The sequence below is a fragment of the Dendrobates tinctorius genome, unplaced genomic scaffold, assembly GCF_039654945.1.
Source record: "Dendrobates tinctorius isolate UK_male_01 unplaced genomic scaffold, ASM3965494v1 ptg000070l, whole genome shotgun sequence".
Classification (NCBI taxonomy): domain Eukaryota; kingdom Metazoa; phylum Chordata; class Amphibia; order Anura; family Dendrobatidae; genus Dendrobates; species Dendrobates tinctorius.
This window is the reverse complement of record NW_027361738.1, coordinates 69,197,803-69,220,103: the sequence shown is the minus strand read 5'-3', so window position 1 is coordinate 69,220,103 and position 22,301 is coordinate 69,197,803. Positions and strand designations below refer to the sequence as shown.

The following is a 22,301-nucleotide window of genomic DNA, read 5'->3' as shown; positions in this document are numbered from 1 at the left end:
CGAACTCAGATGACAATGAATGGAGAAGATGGAAAAAAAAATTTAATTCTTTACATCTCAGAAAATCCAATCCCACTCTGATCAGAGCGTGATTAGCATAATGGGACCAATTTTCTCAGATGAGATCAGAACGGTCGTCACCACCTGCACCAAGATCAACCCATCGATTTCCTAAGAATCACTTGGAGATCAATGTTTATTGTGTCAGCCACTATAGTACAAACATGGCCATGGCGCATTAGAACAAGAGCAGGTCATTGTTAATAAATCTCTGTCTTATAAAGAAGGGGTCTTTAGCTCAACTAATATGTCCACATGCCTTTACAGAGTAATAGAAAGGTGATGCTGAATGGTACATGCACATTACATCTTAATTCTGACAGCAGAACTGGTGAAACCAGTTCAGGGAACAGCTTTCGTTTATTTTCTTGATGCCGCTTCGCTCCACCGTCAGTGTCTTTTCTCTAAACTTCCAACTATAAAGTGCGGATGAAGACATAGCTAGGATTCAGGAACAATGAAAACAGCATGATTAAACATTGAGATACTCTCCATAAAACATGGATAGCCAGCAAAAAAACTCAGAAGAGCTTACATCTCAAAGAAAAATTTGTAAATGAAGCCAAGTTTATACCAAAGTACAAAGTTGCTTTATTATGTCATTAAACAAGGGAAAAATAAACATATAATAAACACGAAATATCACGTACAAGAATGTTTAAAACCAGTGGATAACAATGCAACCTATGGTGTGATCAGGCAAACATCAATAACAATACCATCAGGGAAACAGAAAGGGTACAAAGTAGAAAGGTTTCATGTATAAATGTCCCTAAAATCCACAGATGTGGGCAATAAGCTATAGCAGTCCCCAAGCAGGAGGAGAAGAGAGGTCCCTATAATCTGGTAGTCACAGGGATTGGTAGACTAAGTCCATACATATAGGTAGATTCACAAGGATTGGTAGACTAATCCACCCATATAGGTAAAAAGTAACACCAGTCATAAGACACTAGGATACTAAATCTCACAGATGGTTGAAGTACTAGCAACCTCTCATATCCAAAAGGACTCCCCTTCCAGTAACCCCATAAGTAAAAACAGTAAGAAGTAAGGGGGTTAATGGAAAATAAAGGGGCTCTTATCCATGTTGTGATATCTGCACGTCACGCTAGGGCCCCGACGCACGTTTCGCTTCCCGCTTCCTCGGGGGGGCAGTTCTTGTATGTGATATATGGTGTTAATTATATGTTTATTTTTGCCTTGTTTAAATGACATAATAAAGTAACTCTTCTGAGTTCTTTTGCTGGCTATAAAGTGCTGATGACTGAAATGTGAACATGTTACTTCTTTTAACTGCGTAACTTTCTCTTCTCCCATTAGGTTTTTTGTTTTTTTTTTAAACATGAAGCATAAAAGAATGCTCATAGTAATTAATGTATGAACAGCAAAGTGGCTTACAATAGAAATTATTCTTAAATATTTTTAAGTGAGTTTTCAGTCCATGTGCTCGTACTATAGCCTTAGGCTTCAAGTACTTTCACATACTCAAAAAGCAGACTGATTTCCAGCAGTGTTCTGGATCTAATTTCCATAAACTTTTGGCCTATGTGTTCGCTTCTACCATTCATATATAATCCGTTCTTCTCATATGCAAGAAAAAAAAAAAAAGAAAACTGGTGGTGGTTTCTGAAGCTTATACCACCAACCAGTGAGTGAAAAATGGATATCACATCAATGTAACTCAGAAGGCCTCTGAATGCTGTCCGTTTTTTGAATTGTTTTTTTTTTTTTTTTTTCATGGGCACCATTGAACAGCAAGAAAAACGGACATGTGAACAGCCGCATAGAATATAAGAATAAAATGAGACTGTGCCGTTTGTGAAAAACACTGACAGCAGACGAACAACAAATCAGATATGTGAATATTCCTTTAGGACTCATTCAGACGTCCATGCAAATCGACCCGATCTTGACCAGCAAACCATAGACTGGCTGTGAATCTCTTGACCAGAGAATGACAGCTTCATGTTTTTCTATGAAGCGCTCACGCTTGGGTCAGGAAACCCGTGACCAGTCTGTGCATTGCGGTCCGAGGTTGAACAGATTTTCACAGTCGTCTGAATGAGCCTTTATAGTGCGACAGCCCTTTTAACAACCAATGATCTATATGTGTACTATAAGCAAGAGACTGTTTCCAAAAAATGCTGTACATCATTCTGTGCCAGTGCGATTACAATGGAACCCAATGATGACTGACAGCTAGGCTCCCAATATAAAGTCCAGGTTTGGTGTCATGCTGGGTGAAGGATAAGCAAGGTGCACAACAACGGGAAAAGGAAGGGAAGCCGAAACACTAGGGAAGGGGGGAGTGGAGACCCCTAGGCAGATCTAACAACATCCTGTGTCGCCTGACGTCACTAAATAGGTTCCGCACTGATCGCCAAGCAGGAACCTAATCCCTGCCTGACTCTAGCAATAGGTCCTGAATAGGGAGGGAACGGGGTGAGCGCTAGTCAGCCCCGACTACAGCTAAAGACAGAGATGGTGGGAACAAACTAGGGGAAACACTTAGCTTGAGAAGATATCCCACCAGCAACCCTCCAAGAAGACACTAGCCGACTGCTAGTACTTCCAACCAGACAGAGGGAAATTGAGCTAACACCAGCACCTTGCTGAAGAGACTGAAGGTATTTAAACCTTCAGCAAGGGTGTGTTAGTTAGCACGTGGACGTAACTGGTGGGTCCTAGAGGGAGAAGGATATCACTCCATAATAGAGATGCAAAGATCTAGAAGGTGCTTGTAGAGCTAATCGCAATGACCTTCTACAGCCAGATCCAGGACGACTGTCTGACACACAAGACACATCCGTGACAATTGGAAAAAGCTCTAATCCCAACCCTACATTCCATTGTCAATTCTGACATTGCACCTAGATGCTTTACAGAGAAAGGGTATTCTCTCTCATCCCATGCCCACCCAATGATACAATTATGGGTCACTATAATACACGCTATCCAAACAATGACCCCCAGATCTGCCATCTGACAATACATATTACTACTTACTATATCAAGGCCTAATAGGATACCTCTTAGAGTTATGCCTGTTTTGCATTTGCACCTAAATCTTTTAATTTGCGCCTTCTCTAAATCCTATTTTATACATATGCCTGTCCTGTGAGTCTATTTGCCAATGTGGCTAAGTTTGAGGTTTCAGAATAATTTTGCCTGATTCATCAATTGTGACTTTTGTTAAAATGTCCCAAAATCTGGCACAAATCTACACCGGTCCCTCTCGATCCCCTGAAATATTTTTATTTACACAAGATATTTAGGCACAAATATTTGCATAATTTTTCTGAACGTGACATCTTGCACTAAGAAGTAGAGAAACAAATCTAAGACAAAAAATTAAATCCACTTTTGACTTTGCACAAAATTTATGAACCACATCCGTCATTTCGAAGAATTTTGCACAAAGAAATGGAAAGAAATTCTGCACGGCAAAAACAAGAATGGCTTAAAAGAAAAAAAAAGTAAATGATGAATTGGGGGCTATATGTATGTATATCACTATGCTAGCCTCCCCTTTTGGGATGGATTGCTGAGAACCCATGGACCTGGACCTCCAGTGATTAAAATTACTCAAAAGGTGGCTAAGATATATAATAAAAAAAAAATTTTTACATACCTTTTAATGTAAATTATAATACCATAACCTCAACCTCTGACATGCAATAAGCATTGCAAAACTTCTGTTTTGAGTCAAGCGGTGGGTCCCATTATCTACTCATCTCAGGTTGCACATGCATGTAATGCATTGATTGCATTAGAATTTATGATTAAAATGTCTGTTTTTATTGGAAAATATGTTGGTATATCACAGAGCCTGCCTGACAGAAATCATTACCGTGGTTAGTAACAATGAGACATGTTCGGAGACGAGACCGTATTGTAATGAATATTCATGAAGTCATCATCAAGTTGTCCCTGGGTAAACAGGTTTCCCACTTGGAAAGGAGTGAATTCTAGAATGTAATATTAGCGTTTGTCACTATAGAGTAATACCAAACATTTATCCAGCTTATCCGATATAACAACCATACTTTTAGCAAGATTCGACCAGATTATAATCAAATATCATCTTGCAACTCCCAAATATTGGGCTCTGGGGGGGGCTTTTAACCTCTAAATAACATTTTCATTAAAAGGATTTTATGAAGTATCTACATGAATTTCTCAGCTTGGAAAAAGTATTTATATAAATTAGGTCCTTTTAAATTGGTATTAACTAATATAGTGATGGCATATCAAGGTATATGGTTTGTGATACACTTAAAATTAAGGGACCTTTCAAAAAATGCTGATCATTGTCAAAAACATGGTGGTTATAAATGGAACATACTCCTATTCAGTCACAGCTAACAACTGAGTTCTACAGGGTCAGTATTGGACTCTCTTCTTTTTAACATTTTTTTATTAATGACTTTGTAGATGATTTGCAGATGATGCAAAACTCTGCAAGTTAATCAACACAGAGGAGGACAATTTAATATTACAGAGGGATTTATGTTAACTGGAGGCTTGGACTGAAAATGACAATTGAAGTTTGATGTGGATAAATGGAAGAACATGCACTTAACTGGTAAAACACAGGGCAAAACTGTCACTGAAAAACCCTTGGGCGTATGGGTGGACAGCAAACTCAACAGTGCCAAGCAACTGCTGCCAAGGCAAATAAAATTATGGGATGCATCAAAAGAGGCATAAATGCTCAAAAGAGGCATAGATGCTCATTAGAAGAACATAGTTTTGCCTCTATGCACATCACAATTATGACAACACATGGAATACTGTGTAAAGTTTGGGCTCCAATGTTGTGAAATGACATAGATGAATTACAGTGGGTGCAGAGAAGAGCGACCAAAGTTATTAAGGGAGTAGGTGAACTACAAGAGAAGACAGATTATCAACCTTGAGGTTATTCATTTTGGAAAAAATGAAGGCTTAGGAGTAATCTTTTTACAATATACAAACATATAAAGGGATCATAGAGAGATCATTGAAATTATCTTTTTACACCTATGCCTGCAACAGTGACAAGGATCATTGTCTAAGTCAAGAGCAAAAAAAGGTTTAGTCACAATCACAGATGGCCATTCTTTACTGTAAGAGCAGTGTGATTATGGATTCTTCACTGTATGAGTAGTGAGATTATGGATTCTTTACTGTAAGAGCAGTGTAATTATGGATTCCTTACTGTAAGAGCAGTGAGATTATGGATTCTTTACTGTAAGAGCAGTGTAATTATGGATTCCTTACCGTAAGAGCAGTGAGACTATGGATTCTTTACTGTAAGAGCAGTGAGAATATGGATTCTTTACTGTAAGAACAGTGAGATTATGGATTCTTTACTGCAAGAGCAGTGTAATTATGGATTCCTTACTGTAAGAGAAGTGAGACTATGGATTCTTTACTGTAAGAGCAATGTAATTATGGATTCTTTACTGTAAGAGCAGTAAGATTAGGGATTCTTTACTGTAAGAGCAGTGTAATTATGGGTTCTTTACTGTATGAATAATGAGACTATGGATTCTTTACTATAAGAGCAGTGTGATTATGGATTCTTTACTGTATGAATAATGAGACTATGTATTCTTTACTGTATGAGCAGTGAGATTATGGATTCTTTACTGTATGAATAATGAGACTATGTATTCTTTACTGTATGACCAGTGAGATTATGGATTCTTTACTGTAAGAGCAGTGTAATTATGGATTCTTTACTGTAAGAGCAGTGTGATTATAGATTCTTTACTTTATGAATAATGAGACTATGTATTCTTTACTGTATGAGCAGTGAGATTATTTATTCTTTACTGTATGAATAAGACTATGGATTCTTTACTGTACGGGCAGTGAGACTAGGTATGAGGAGTGAAATTATGGAACTTTCTGCCACATAATGTTGTAATGGTTGATTCACTTAAAAAAAAATTCATGGAGGATCTGGATGCCTTTCTTTAAAAATATAACATTACATGTTATGGGCACCAGATTCTGTGATGGGACTTTGATCCAGGAAACTAGTCTGATTGCCGTATGTGGAGTCAGGAAGGAATTGTTTCTCTAATATGGAGTAATTACGATCTGCCTCATGGCGTTCTTGCCTTCCTCTGCATCAGCATCTTATAGGTTCAAGTTGATGGACATAAATATACCTTCAGCCTAAAAAACTCAAACTATGACAACCAATTTACATGAGTATAAAACACAAGATATGTAACTTTCCTAGACCGACTGTTTTCAACAAGAGGGGCAGAAGAGAAACCAAGGGAACCTAATTTTTACTAAATAAAAATTGAATTTTCTTCAACTTTCCTAACGTACTTGCACTAGAAAATAAATGTAACATATACCGCATGGACGTAGCGTAAGTATGTAATAGGAAGAAAACCCCTGTAAATACAGGTCCCTCTGAAGAAGGGCGAGCAAAAAAGCCAGTAAATGAGTAGCAATGATCAATAAGCAAGTGATCAAATTACGAATAGTGATAAGCGAAGTATTAAAGGGAATCTGTCACCCCATTTTAGCACTATAATCTGTGGCCACCACCATCAGGGGCTTATCTACAGCATTCTGTAATGCATTCTGTAATGCTGTAGATAAGCCCCCGATGTAACCTGAAAGATAAGAAAAACGAGTTAGATTATACTCACCCGGCGGTCCGGTCCGGCGCCTCCCATCTTCTAGAGATGACGTCCTCCTTCTTACTTCTGCCGCGGCTCTTGCGCAGGCGTACTTTATCTGCCCTGTTGGAGGGCATAGTAAAGTACTGCAGTGCGCAGGCGCCAGACCTCTCTGACTTTTCCCAGCGCCTGCGCACTGCAGTACTTTTACTCTGCCCTCAACAGGACAGATAAAGTACGCCTGCGCAGGAGCCGCGGCAGAATTAAGAAGGAGGACATCATCTCTAGAAGATGGGAGGCGCCGGACCGGACCGCAACACCCACCGCACCCGACCCTGCCCCCCGGTGAGTATAATCTAACTATTTTTCTTATCTTTAAGGTTACATCAGGCACTTATCTACAGAATTACAGAATGCTGTAGATAAGCCCCTGATGGCGGTGGCCGCAGGTCATAGGCCGAAAATGAGGTGACAGATTTCCTTTAAGTAAAGCTTTGGTCAGCTTTAGCTGTTGTGGTATAGGAGGCCAGAGAGGATATGTTAGTTATGTAACATGTACTCGTACAGTCCAGTTATAGAGTATACTGTATGTATTAACTGAAAATGTTTATCCTTTTGTAGCTTGCTGACAATTATATTGTAGGGGCGGCAGCTGCTTTGCTTCCCCGTGTTCTCCGTTTTATTTAATATGTTTTTTGTGAGTAGACCCAGCACTTCTCTTATTTGACAGCATTAATAATGACAATATTACAATTGGCCTGGGAAAGTCTAGAGAACATGAATGAGTCACAGACCCCTTGTAAAGCATGAAAAGTAGCTCGCATCGCTGTCTGCTGGAGTATGAAGTGTTTCTTTGTAGGAGGAAAACATTTTATTTTATCTCTTTATACTTTTGTGACGCAGGCTTCATTATGACTCATATGCGGGGTTATACCAGGATTATGACTGCACATGATTAACTTCCAGTTTTTAGTTATTTCGTTTTCTTTCCATCATCTCATTTTGTATTTGCTTTTAACAAGACTATTCCTTTAGACATTGAAGCCGCCCAGATGATCAGTAATTACCCAGGAGTACAAATTAATGAACCCATGGAGAAAGTTACGGTGTGTGCACATGTTGCGGATTCTGCTACGGATCCGCAGCGGATTTGGCCCTGCGGATCCACAGCAGTTTCTGCTGCGTTGTACAGTACCCTTTTAGTCTATGTAAATTGAAAATCGCAGTGCACACGGTGCAGAATTTTCTGCGCGGATTTGCTGCGGATTTAAATCCGCAGCATGTCAATTCTTTGTGCGGATTCCGTGGCAGTTTGGCACCTGCTCCATGACAGGTGTCAAACCGCAGGGGAAAACTACAGGCTAATCCGCAATAAATCTGCAGATAAACCGCAGGTCTTAGATAGGACTGCTCCGAGATGGGTATACCGTGACATTGGTGGAGTGGCTTAGTATACATTTTTTGCAAAAAATGTATCAACTAAATAGCCTGTTTTTATTAACATCTTTTTACTAGCACTTGCTGTCTACTGTTATATATATTTTTTACAGCAGAGTATTTTTGCACGTTTGTCATACTGTGTTTTTTCTTTGTGTTTCAGTCTTTGGGTGGTGTGAACACTGCCCGACCGACCTGTTCACTTTTGTGCATGTCTCATGTGTTTTTAATATATTAGTTTCTTGCTTATTCAAGTTTTGGGAGCTTCCCGCCCCTCTCTTGTGAGACATGCACATAAAGAGCCGTCTTGCACAGCGTGCCCACATCAGGCAGCGCCTTTCTGAATCCTGCTCATATAGGTACTGTTCACATGATCAGGTTTTAAATACATTAGATAGGACTGCTCCGAGATGGGTGTGGGGAAGGTGACTTGACGGATGGACTTGACTGGAGGGAGAAGGGATGGTTTGTGCACTGGAGACAGCTGGGGATAGATGGAAAAGGGAGTGCAATACCTAGAATTGACCACAAGATGGCAGGGGGGAGTGTAGTTCAGGACTTGACATCAGCTTAGGGCTTAGGAAACCGCTTAGTCATGGGGGGCGGGGAGACAGGAACCCAGGAGGGAAATTCCCGAGGAGGGGGATCAATAGGACAGGACAGGGTTCCAGGCTAGGCTAGTCCCGGGAGGAGCAAACTCAGGACAGAAGACTGACAACGGTGGAGAGCTTGAACAGGGGACAGGAAGTGACAGTCAGGGGGGTGGCCCTGACACCAAGAACCGCAGGACAGGCGAGGCCCCGGGGGTACCGATTGGACGACGACCTCGGGCAGGTGAAGCGCTGGTAGTAGATAGGTCTAGGACAGCCCCAGCGAAAGATCCGCGAGGAACGTCACTATGACTGAAGGAAAGGTGAAGGTACCCGAGCCTGGATACGGAGAGCTGTAAAGGTGCTGCGGTGTATGGCTACGGTCGTCAGGAGGACGGCCAATAAACTCGGACCTGTTGCAACTGAAATCTGCCTCCGTCTCGTCTCTGTGTCGTCTGGTCGCGGTAAGCAGTGGACCACCCCCCAATCTGGGCCCCTACTACATGGGTATACCGTGACATTGGTGGAGTTGCTTAGTATACATTTTTTTGCAAAAAATGTATCAACTAAATACCCTGTTTTTGTTATCTTTTTACTAGCACTTGCTGTCTACTGTTATATATATTTTTTACAGCAGAGTATTTTTTCACGTTTGTCATACTGTGTTTTTTCTTTGTGTTACAGTTGTTCTATCCAGCCATATAATTGCTGTCTAGAAAGTCATTTTTGTGTGTATTAATCCTTCATATATTTCATACTTTAAGGTAACAGCACCACCTGCTGGCCGTTTAATGCATAGATTCTAGCTTAATTTGCAATGTATTGTGGGATTGTTCCTGTTACATCATAGTCTTGTTTATGACACTGTGAGGGGAACAGCAGCCATTATTCCTCCACGTGTCTTAGGAGAAACTATACCATTCATGTTCTTCATGCTTCTTAAACAGCCTGCTCTAAGCATAGTTGGTAAGCACTATCTAGGTGTTAAAATCCTGTATTTATAATGTTTGTTGTATTAAATAGGTAATCATCAGCTATGTATTACCTCATGGTACCTATGTATTAAATCACAAAACTCAAGATAAAAAGCGGACGGCACCGCTGTTACCGTGTGACTTCAAATGATGTGCGGCATACAGAAGCCCAGCAGCTGGGAATCTCGGGTGCCAGACCTGGAAACAGTCAATCCTGGGAATCCATGCAAAAAGAAAAGGTCGCACTCATCGAGATCGAAGTTTCACTGATTTATTGACATATCATGAACATGTCAAGTCGGGGGAGTGACATAAGGAGTGCAAGAAAGGCTGACAACGGCCGTTTCGCGCTGCTCGAGCGCTTCAACGGGTCAAACCTATGTATTACCTCATGGTACCTATGTATTACCTCATGGTACATTACCTCATGGTACCTATGTATTACCTCATGATACCTATGTATTACCTCATGGAACCTATGTATTACCTCATGGTACCTATGTATTACCTCATGGTACATTACCTCATGGAACCTATGTATTACCTCATGGAACCTATGTATTACCTCGTGGTACCTATGTATTACCTCATGGTACCTATGTATTACCTCATGGAACCTATGTATTACCTCACGGTACCTATGTATTACCTCATGGTACCTATGTATTACCTCACGGTACCTATGTATTACCTCATGGTCTTTGGGTGGTGTGAACACTGTCCGACCGACCTGTTCACTTTTGTGCATGTCTCGTGTGTTGTAGGTCTTTTGACCTGTGGATTTACCTGCGGATTTTGTCACATCCGCACGGAAAATTCCGCAGCAGAATCCACAAGGTGTGCACACACCCTAAAGCCTAGCCATACATTACACACAATGTAGAGTGGCCGTCCTCGGAATATTTGGAGTTTTTAATATTTTGATTTGCAGGAAGGCACTAAATAAGGAAAGTTCTAAATAATGAGGTCCATACGTGTTAGTGAACAAGTGGTTTCCATAATGAGGAAGCCCCTTAAAGATTTTGTGCTGTTTATGTAATATTATATATACTATTTAGTATAAGGATACTGAGTACCTCTAATTAAAAAAGTAATTAAATAAATTGTACACCGTTTATATCGTCATGACATAGGTTAGTGTCCAATTGACTTGAAGAAGTTGTGTGACATCACCTATTACGAATGGTGGATCCTGTGTCATCTACTGTATATAGAGGTGTTATCAGTCATTGTACAAGATGAGGATGTGAGCTGTAACATCACCTACTGTGGATGGTGGATCCTGTGTTATGTACAACTGTATATAGAGGTGTTATTAGTCATTGTACAGGAGGAGGAGGAGGTGAGCTGTGACATCACCTACTGTGGATGGTGGATCCTGTGTTATCTACAACTGTATATAGAGGTGTTATCAGTCATTGTACAGGAGGAGGATGAGGTGAGCTGTGACATCACCTACTTTGAATGGTGGATCCTGTGTTATGAATATACATGTTTTTTAACTATCATAGTATTTCTGTCTGTGATGATAATAAGAAGACTGCTGAAAAATGATCTCTACAGAACAAGTAGTGACAGCCTAATTCAAACCTTAAGATTTCAATACTTTTTTTAGAATATTTATAGTAACATTGAAAATGTAAAATAAATCATTGTCAGGTTTTAAAAATGTGTTTAACATAAAAACTTGATCTTTTTCTGATCACACATTCCTTTTAGTCATCCTACATTACAAAATATGTACAGAAGTATAGTCCTCAATGTTTATTTGGCATATATGGCCACCATCTATTGTTAGGCTGTGTTCACATGGCAGTTCGGACAGGTACATGGAATAAGTGAATTGCTTCCATTATGCAAATGCAGTAGAGAGGCCCCATCAGGGGCCATTTTTTTAGAACCGAAAAAAAAGTTATGTTTTGTTCACATTTTTGGACATATGAGCTAAGTCTAAGGTAGGGGTCAGACTTGCGAGTACAATGCAAGAAAGTCACGCAAGTCTCTCGCATCAATACCCGGCACTGCCACCGACACACGGGACCGGAGTGTGCAGCTGCATAGAAATACATGCAGCAGCACACTCCGGTCCGAGTGCCGGCGGCAGTGCCGGATATTGATTCGAGAGACTCTCGCAAGTTCCTCGCATCACACTCACAATTGTGACCCCGGCCTAAGTCTAAGGCTATGTGCACACGTAACGGAACTCTCGCGGAAATTACCGCGAGAATTCCGAAATTCCATTCCGCGGGAAAATCGCATTTTAAATTCCCGTAATTAGCTTGCAAAATGCTAGCGTTTTCCAAGCGATCTGTAGCATCGCTTGGAGAACTGATTGACAGGTTGTCACACTCATCAAATATAGTGTTTGACGAGTGTGACCAACTTTTTACTACTGAGGCCGCCTATGCAGCATCAGTAGTAAAAGATAGAATGTAAAAAAAAATAAAAAATGGTGTTATTCTTACCTTCCGGCGTCCTGCGCAGCCGTTCCCGCGAGAACGGACGTCATCGCGGGCATTTTCGCAAAGGATTACTGGGAACGAGAGAGTGGAGAGAGGCGGGAAGGCTGCGCGGGACGCCGGAAGGTAAGAATAACAATATTTTTTATTTTAAATTCTATTTTTTACAGGGATATGGTGCCCAGAGCCCGGAGGACAGTCTCCTCTCCTCCGGACCGTGGGTACCATCCGCAAATGTTCTGCTTACTTTCCGCATGTTGTGCACAGCCACATGCGGGAAATAAGCGGAACAATGCATTCCTATGGGTGCGGGTTTGCCACGATTCCGCAAAATAATGAGCATGCTGCGTTTTTTTCTGCGAAGCGATTCCGCCGTGGTAAAAACTGCAGCATTAGCACAGCATTGCGGAATCCCATAGGAATGCATGGGATGCTTATTTTTCGCATTTTCGCGGCAAAATCGCGCGGTTAAAACCGCCGCGGAAACGCGAAAAAAACGCCACGTGTGAACTCAGCCTAAATCTAAGCTATGTTCGCACGCATTTTTTTCTGCAGTCTAAACCAACTCTCCTGGCGCTTGAAAAACTGTTTTTGCTACATTTTTGTCACATTTTTTGCAGTGCTTTTGGGTGCACTTACTTGTGTGCTTTGTCTACAGTACATGATTAATGAAGTTAGTTTTATTCACCAAAAACTCTGCAAAAACCTTTGATTTTTCAGTTCCTTGTTGCTTTCTATGGGTGAAAAAATATGCTGAAAGAATTGACCTTCTGAAAGTTTAAAAAAGGCGGGTGGAGTAAGATGATACAAAAGAGAGGGAAGAGTGAAAGTTATTGGTTAGTTGGTTAGAGGAGAGAGAAGAGAGAAGATGGGTGTCTGAGGGACGTGCTGCAGCAGGTCCCAGTGATCTGGGCTGCTGGCACGAGAAATACCAGAGAAAGAGACTGATAAGATTGATAACCTAACCTTCCATAAGAGAGAGAGAACAGATCGGAACGTAGGAGAATAGAAGGACGGTGGGAAGCAGGTTGAGAAAAAGAGAGAGAACCCGTCAAGTCCAGAGAGCGCAAAGGCCGGGGCCCGGTCCCCGAGGTTGATTGGATCTTTATGTCCGGCAACAGACACCAGAGGAGTAGTGAGCCGCTAACGCCTTGCTCCCATCATAGACTTGGGACACAACAGCAACTGAATAGAGAGCCGGGACGCAGTGAGGAGTCCCCGAAGCAGGCTACAGCTGTCTGTCATACAAGTAAAGACTAGGAACACCTAGAGAGAGGCATTCCAGGGTAACTAAGTACTGGAGTGCTTCGTACCTAAAGGCGCATTGGAGGAGTCGTTCAGTAAGGTACATGTTGGCGGAGTGTGGAAGGGAGAATCCTATCCTGCCTGGAGGTTGGCTGGAGCCCTGACCTGGAGAACACAGTAAGGAGGCAGGCAGTGGTGTGAACTGCAAACAGTGAGTAAAGCTTTAGAACCGCATACTCTGGTGTCCTCCAGTTATTCCAGCACCACTACACCTGGGTACCAGCCTCCATACCATTCTGCGCCTCTCCTCATCCATTGCACCTACACTGCACTGGGACTACAGCTCCACCTGTGGGGAGCTATACCATCTCTGCTGCACCACACCATCAGTCCCAGCGGATCTGTATGCAGCGTTGGCTTACCATCTTACTTGCCAAACACCATGGGTGGCGTCACGAACTATTCATATAAACTCTAACACCATTAACATCACCGCCATTGATATTGGGCGCCCAGGGCCACGGACCGGGTCACCGCTGCTGTGACACATTCCCGCCTTGACACCGGCCCGATACCGAGTACCCCGCTGTCCTGTGTGCGAGGGCAACCCAATGACTTGTGACGTTATAGCGATATTGTTAGCGATATCGCTGTGTGTGATACTTAGCTACGACCCGCTCCCCCGCTGGTTATCGCTGATCGCGCGACAACAGGCTGGACTGTTTCTCGTCGTCAGCTTCCTGCGGCGCTTCCTGTGGAGAGATGAGCGACGAGCATGGAGCCGGGCGGGAGGACGCAGGATCGCCTAGTGTGACAGGTAAGTAGCGACCCCCGTCCCCAGCGATGTCGCTGGTGAGATCTGCCTGTGTGGCAGCTCACTAGCGACCTCTTAGCGATGTACCAGCGATCCTGACCACATCATATCGCTGGTCGGGATCGCTGGAACATCGCTAAGTGTGACAGTACCCTTATGAAAACAGCAAAAAAGAAACAATGATCTGTATGACTACATTACCAAAATCATTGATCCCATTATGATCTGACTAGTGATAATAGGTGTACTTCAACTGTAACAAGCCATGCTTATGTGAAGTCATCATCATCACCATCATCAAAAATCAAGACAGATTTTTATCCATTGTAAGTAAACAACTGAATTACCCTATGACAACAAGCAGAGATCTAAAAGCATACATAATCATGCATATTTTTTTTAATAGATCTCTTTAATCTGATGAGGCTGACGTACTTACTTTGAAAATTAATGTGTTAAAAGCTGTAAAATCCTGATATTAGGATGAGTCCAGCTAAACATTGAGAGTCCCAGTATATTCGGTCTCCACCCACTAAGCCTGAATGACAGCTGCAGTATGTATCGAGCAGTGTGAGGTTCCAGCAGGGAGGAGGGACAGTTAATCAGAAACTGTCAATCAGACTTGGTGTGCACAGACTGAGCTTTAACTTTTATAGAGTACTAGCTGAAGAGCCCGACGTTGCCTGGGCATAGTACCTAACTGTGGGTCCCGCTGTCTTCCTTAACATCCCCGCACTCCACCCGCCGTCCTGTTTTATCCCTCCGCAGTCGCGCTCTACATCCATGTCCCGGTGTCCCTCCACAGCTCCGCTCTCTCCCTCCACAGCCCCGTTCACTTCCTTCACAGCCCTGCTCTCCCCGTCCACAGCCCCGTTCTCTTCCTTCACAGCCCTGCTCTCCCGCTTTCTCTGTCCACAGCCCCGTTCTCTTCCTTCACAGCCCTGCTCTCCCACTCTCTCCCTCTACAGAAGGGGTCTCAAACTTGGCAGAGTAAATGGGCCGCACATTAAAAAAAAATTTGAGCTGAGGGGCCGCATTCCTTTCAAACTTAATACACCCCGTACACGCGTGGTTCCGCTTCGTACACCTCGTACACACAGGGCTCCGCACCGTACACCTCGAAAACACAGGGCTCCACTCCGTACACCTCATACACACAGGGCTCCGTACACCTTGTACACACATGGCTCCGCTCCATACACACAGGGCTCCATACACCTCGAACACACAGGGCTCTGCTCCATCCACCCTGTAAACCCCTCCTGACCCCACACAAACTTACCTTCATCCAGTACCATGTCAACCAGCACACAAACAGCAGCGTCCGTCCTGCACACACTGAGGCTCCTGATCATGTGACCCCTGACTCCTCCCCCACCTGTGACCTCATCACAGGTCCTGTGCAGTGTGTGCACACAACAGCCAATGCCATCGCCCCTCCTGAATGCGTGCCTTCCCCCTGCCTCAGGGAGTGAGACATGTGGTGCACCGCGGGCCGTAGATGCCTGTCTCAGGTGCTGCATGCGGCCCGCGGGCCTCGTGTTTGAGACCCCCTGCTTTACTGTTCCGCTGTCGTCCTTCCTCCACAGCCCCGCTCTCCATGCACCACACGCAGTGATGCCGGGACCAGGAGAGAGGTGCGCAGATTGTTCATTCAGCTGGAGTGGGCGGAGTGAGCGAAGCTGCAGCGCGTGTGATTGGGCAGACTGTGGGGGGAGTGGCCTAGCGCTGTAGTAGGCTGCAGTAGAAGCCAGGGACTAAATTTAGGCCGGGAAGCTGCAGGGGAGAGGGGAGGTAGCGCAGTTGGCGACGGTGAGCGCCGACTGAGCCAGAACAGGGCTGGGAGGGTGCCGGCACTATTCGGCCCCTGTCCTGAAGACTGTCTTCCTCACAGCCCCGCTCTCCATGCACTGTCCTGCTGTATCCGTCCTCAGCCCTGCTCTCCAACCGCGTCCCACTCTGCTGCTTCGTAATTGGTTGGTGTCCCACTCTGCTGCTTCATGATAATAATAATGATAATAAATTTTATTTCTATAGCGCTGACATATTCTGCAGCACTTTACATTTCAGAGGGGACTTGTACAGACAATATACATTACAGCATAACAATAATCACATAGATCATAACAGATACCAAGAGGAATGAGGGCCCTGCTCGCAAGCTTACAATCTGTGAGGAAAAAAGGGGAGACACGAAAGGTGGGTGGTAACAGTTGCCCTGATTGTATGGACCAGCCATAATGTTAAGTGTGTAACAGTACAGACACAGAGGGCTAATGGATGCATAAAGCATGTGGGAACATGATGCGGGGAACCTGGTTATGGTAAAAAAAACTTTTGGCTGTGCCACATAGGGATAGATTAGGTTAATGTGTTGAGGCGGTAGGCCAGTCTGAATAAATGAGTTTTCAGGGCACGCTTAAAATTGTGGGGATTGGGGACTAATCGTATTGACCTGGGAAGTGCATTCCAAAGAATTGGCACAGCACGTGTATAGTCTTGAAGACGGGAGTGGGAGGTTCTGATTATTGAGGATGCTAACCTCAGGTCATCAGCAGAACGTAGGGCGCGGGTAGGATGGTATACTAAAACAAGGGAGGAGATGTAGGGTGGTGCTGAGCCATGAAGAGCTTTGTGGGTGAGGGTAATAAGTTTGTACTGGATTCTGGAGTGGATGGGTAGCCAGTGTAATGACTGGCACAAGGTAGAGGCATCGGTGTAACGATTGGCGAGGAATATGATCCTGGCAGCAGCATTCAAGACAGATTGGAGGGGGGAGAGTTTGGTAAGAGGGAGACCGGAGTCAAAAGTAAGAAAAGGTCGAATTCTAGAAATGTTTTTGAGGTGCAGATAATAAGAGCGAGCCAGTGATCAGATGTGGGGGACAAAGGAAAGCTTGGAGTCAAGTATGACCCCAAGACAGGGGGCATGTTGCTGGGGAGTAATAGTAGAACCACACACGGAAATGGCAATGTCGGGTATAGGTACATTAGAAGCGGGAGGAAAAACAAGGAGTTCAGTCTTTGACAGGTTCAGTTTCAGATATAGTGAGGAAATGATGTTAGACACAGCGTTTAGACAATTGCCGGTGTTTTCTAGAAAGGCTGGCGTGATGTCAGGAGAAGAAGCGTATAATTGGGTGTCGTCAGCATAGAGATGGTACTGGAAACCAAATCTACTGATTGTTTGACCAATAGGGGCAGTATACAAAAAGAAGAGGAGGGGGCCTAGGACTAATCCTTGAGGAACCCCAACAGTAAGGGGAAGATGAGAGGAGGAGGAGCCAGCAAAAGATACAGTAAAGGAGCAGTCAGAGAGATAGGAGGAGAACCAGGAGAGAACGGTGTCCTTGAGGCCAATGGAATGGAGCATGTTGAGGAGGAGCTGATGATCTACAGTGTCGAATGCTGCAGAGAGATCCAAGAGAATTAGCATGGAGTAATGACCATTTGATTTAGCTGTTAGTAGATCATTAGAGACTTTAGTGAGGGCAGTTTCAGTAGAATGTAAAGAGCGGAAACCGGATTGGAGAGGGTCGAGAAGAGAGTTTTCTGAGAGATAGCGGATAAGACGGGAGTGGACCAGGCGTTCCAGGAGTTTAGAGATGAAGGGAAGATAAGAAACATGTCTATAGTTAGCGGCACAGTTTTGGTCGAGGGATGGTCTTTTAAGTAGTGGATGTATGATGGAATGCTTAAATGAGGAGGGAAAGATACCAGAAGAGAGAGAGGTTAAATATTTTAGTTAGGTGAGGGGTGACAGCAGGGGAAAGGGTCAGGAGTAGATGTGACTGAAATGGATCACTGGTGCAAGTGGTTGGGTGAGAAGATGCAAGGAGCCTGCTTACTTCTTCTTCTGTGACTGGTTCAAAATCAGAGAGTGAGCTAGATGCAGTGGGGGAGGGAGGACAGTGCATGGTATGAGGTGATTGGGAGATAATTTCCTGTTGGATCTGGTCAATTTTTTCTTTGAAGTAATTGGCCAGATCGTCAGCTCGAAGCTCCGTGGTTGGGGCCTGTACTCTTGGGTTGAGTAGAGAATGAAAAGTGTCAAAGAGACGTTTAGGGTTATTGGACAGTGAAGTGATGAGGGTGTTGAAATAGGTTTGTTTTGAGAGGTGAAGGGCAGTGTAGTATGTTCAAAGCATAAACTTATAATGGATGAAATCTTCGGGTAGGTTGGATTTTCTCTACAGACGTTCGGCGCACCTGGAGCACCGCTGCAGGAAACGTGTTTGCAGGGTGTGCCAGGGTTGTCGCCGTCTGTGTTGTGGTGTTCTATGTATAGGAGGAGCAAATTCATCCAGGGCACTTTGAAGTGTTTCATTGTAATGCTTCAATGCAGAATCAGGACATGAGAGGGAGGAGATAGGGGCCAATGAAGACTGCAAGTTCTTCAGAAGTTTCTGGGTGTTAATGGCCTGTATGTTTTGATAAATCTGGACAGTGGGGGTGACCTGAGCAGCCTGGCAGTTCTTGATAGAGAATGAAAGAAGATTGTGGTCAGAGAGCGGGAGAGGGGAGTTTGCAAAATCATCCACTGCACAAAGCCGAGAGAAGACCAAGTCGAGGGAGTTCCCGTCTTCATGCGTTGGAGAATTAGTAAGCTGCAAGAGGCCAAACGAGGAGGTTAGAGATAAAAGGTGAGCAGCAGATGGGGAGAGGGGAAGAGCAATGGGGATGTTGAAATCTCCCATGATGAGGGTAGGGATGGCACAAGAGAGAAAATGTGGAAGCCAAGTGGCAAAATGATCCAGGAACTGATGGGAGGGGCCGGGAGGACGATATATCACCGCCACTCGCATGGAGAAGGGGGTGTAGAGTCTGACGGCATGGACCTCAAAAGAAGGAAAGACAAGTGAGGGTACTTGAGGGATAACCTGAAAGGTACATTTTGGTGATAGGAGCAGACCAACGCCTCCACCTGCTCTATTGTCTGATCTTGGGGTATGAGAGAAGTGTAGTCCCCCGTATGAAAGAGCAGCAGCAGCGGTAGTGTCTGACTGCTGGATCCAGGTTTCAGTAAGAGCCAGGAGGTTAAAAGAATTAGAAAGGAAAAAATCATGAGTGAAGGAGAGTTTGTTACACACTGAGCGAGAATTCCAAAGTGCACAATTAAGAGAGACAGATGATATGTAGGGAATATTAATAAGATTAGAGGGGTTTCTGAGTGTAGCAGTTGGGGCGTTTGACTTTCTATAACATGGGGGACCAGGGTTGGGAGCAATGTCTCCTGCGACTAGGAGGAGGAGGATAGAAAGAGTGAGCAGATGGTTAAGTGATTTGTGAGAGCGTCTCTGATGTTGAATGGTGGGGCTGAATCGATCTGTGCAAATTAGCAATGTGAAAAGAGCGTGAGTGCTATACATAGGAGAGGAAAGGAGTGAGGGGCCAATATGGACGGAGTGTAGAGAGTTAATACCGGGGCGGTGGATGTGTGTAAATGCAGCGGCCAGGATATAAATTATACAAATGCATATGGTAAATATTTGGGGTTGCCCAAATGTACAGGGAAGAGATTTATTTATTTGTCTTACCTGTCTCCTGCCCTGTCTAACAGCCATGTTATAACTGCCAGCGTATTTAGATACATGTACTTCGATTACATGTACATAAATGCCACCCCTGCATAAATGCCTTCCCCAGGCTAGCTCTGAATTTATAGAAGGCCACTTCTAAGATCTTCCTTTTTTCTTTTTTTTTCTTCGTTAGCAATCAAACTAAGTTAGTACAGCAGGACACAATAAATGTATTTAGCAGATAAACAAGTGTCCAGGATCATAAACCACTTTGAAAAGTTACTTGACCTCAATAGCATAATGGGACAAGCAGGGTGAGTTGAAATAACTATATACCATTATATATGCTGCAAAGATGAATGATAGAGGTTGAACACATGCAGGATTCGTGATTGGTTGGTGATACACACACACACACACACACATTCAGATTTATATATAGAGATTGCATAAGTCCTTATGATGTGGATTGTTTCAAAGTAAGTACACCGGCCTCATCAGGTTTAGAAGATCTATTTTATAAAGTATGCCGCTTGTATTGTGAAATCTAATGACAAATCTGCTTTTTAAATAAAAATGCAAGCAATGAATGCAGTATTATTAAAACATTGTATAACATTCCATTACAAAATATCATAATGTACAGCCGGACAGTACACATGGATAAGCATCAGGAAAAAATGGAAAGATGAGCTCAGAACCTTAACTGGGCAAGCTGCGATATATTTTATATTACTAACACTTGGCTGCCAGGAAACATGTTATTATCTTGTACAATTCACCTGATGACGCCGGGATGTGGTCAAACCTACAACGTGAAGAGGTCATTGAGTAAAAATAGAAGATGATTTCAGATTTAATATGAATCGTAAAGTGCAGATAACAGGGAGGATGCCACAAAGAGAGAGAGAAAGCTATAATATAATGGGACTGTTATTATTATACTGCTGAATATGTACCCCAGGATGCACGGCTAAAAATTACTCCGTAACCATGCCAAATCAGGCTGCAGACCAAAATTTAAAGGCAAATTTTCCCTCCATACAGACGGCACCATAGACGGCTCTCTACCCCACTACCCCTTGTCCTAGTTTTTGAGCTGGCAGCATATATACAGTTGTGTAAAAAAGTGTTTGCCCCTTCCTGATTTCCTATTCATTTGCATGCTTGTCACACTTAAGGCTAAGTGCACACGTAGCAGAAAATTTCTGCTTAAAAACCTGACTCCCTTCCCAGAAACCGCACGTTTTTTTCTGCGCGGAAAACGCGCGGCTTTTATGTGTTTTTTTCGCGCGTTTTCAAAACTAATAGAACTAGCCAGAAACGCGGAAAAATCCGCGAAATTAATGAGCATGCTGGGTTTTTTACCGCGATGCGTTTTTTTTGCGGTAAAAAACGCATCAATATGCACAAAAAATGCAAAATGCATAGAAATGAATGGGAAGCTTATTTTTAGAGGTTTTATAGCGGCTTTATTGGAAAAACCGCTAAAAATACCGCTAAAAAAACGCTGTGTGTGAACACAGCCTTAATGTTTAAGATCACCAAACAAATGTAAATATTAGACAAAGATAACACAAGTAACCACAAAATGCAGTTTATAAAGGAAGGTCTTTATTATTAAGGGAAAAAGAAATCCAAATCTACAGGGTCCTGCGTGAAAAAAGTGAATGCCCTTAAAAACTGATAACTAGTTGGGCCACCCATAGCAGCAACAACTGCAATCAAGCGTTTGTGAATACTGGTAATAAGTCTTTTACAACGGTCAGGAGGAATTTTGGCCCCACTCATCCTTGCAGAATTGTTGTAATTCAGCCACATTGGACTGATTAGTACAGATGTTTGAATGCGACCTTATACATACAGAGGTGTCTTCCTTAACATTCCTCTTGGCCAGCATATAAAAAGTTGAGTGGTGCAAGATGACCAGAAATGCAATTTTGTAATATTCAGTTGGGAATTGTTAATTCTGCCTGTGCCCAGCACCATACTTGTGATGTGAATTTTAACTTTTTGAGGGTTTTGCAAGCATTAACATCACATATTAGACTTGTGTCATGAAAAATTGATATCCTTAACAAAATGTAAGGGTATATACATGTGTACAATTACAGGGATTGATGGGGAAGGAGGACAATGGCAGACAATAAATCATTGATTAATCTCAAAAAATGTATCATCCAGAACTTGGGTGCAACACATTAGAACACCCATGCCTTCGCCACAAAGAGAACTTGTCTCAATCACTTTTGCTATCAGTGATGACTTCTAGAGGGACGTAATTTGATGTTGAGTCCCCAGTAATGATCAGATGTAAATACAGCCTAGGACAAGCAACTAGTGGAGAGGAGAGAATACATTTGAGTGGAATTGAGTTCCACCATTTTTTCTGGACCATAATAGGCCACCAAAAAATTACAAAATTAAAAAAAAAACTTTATACTCTCCTCAATAGCCTATCCGCTTCTCACCACCACCCGTCCAGTCCTCATTGCATGTTCAGATTGGCTTTGGCATCACTGAAACCCCAACCCTCGATCTCTAGGCCTAGGCTTCCAGGTTTGCTAGGCTC

General features: G+C 43.2%; 1 protein-coding gene across 2 annotated transcripts in view; it reads right to left on the bottom strand.

The window, feature by feature from the left end:
• Positions 1-22,301, bottom strand: part of NEBL (nebulette) — a 215,104-nt gene that overhangs the window by 178,412 nt on the left and 14,391 nt on the right. The gene's annotated exons all lie outside the window — the stretch shown is intronic.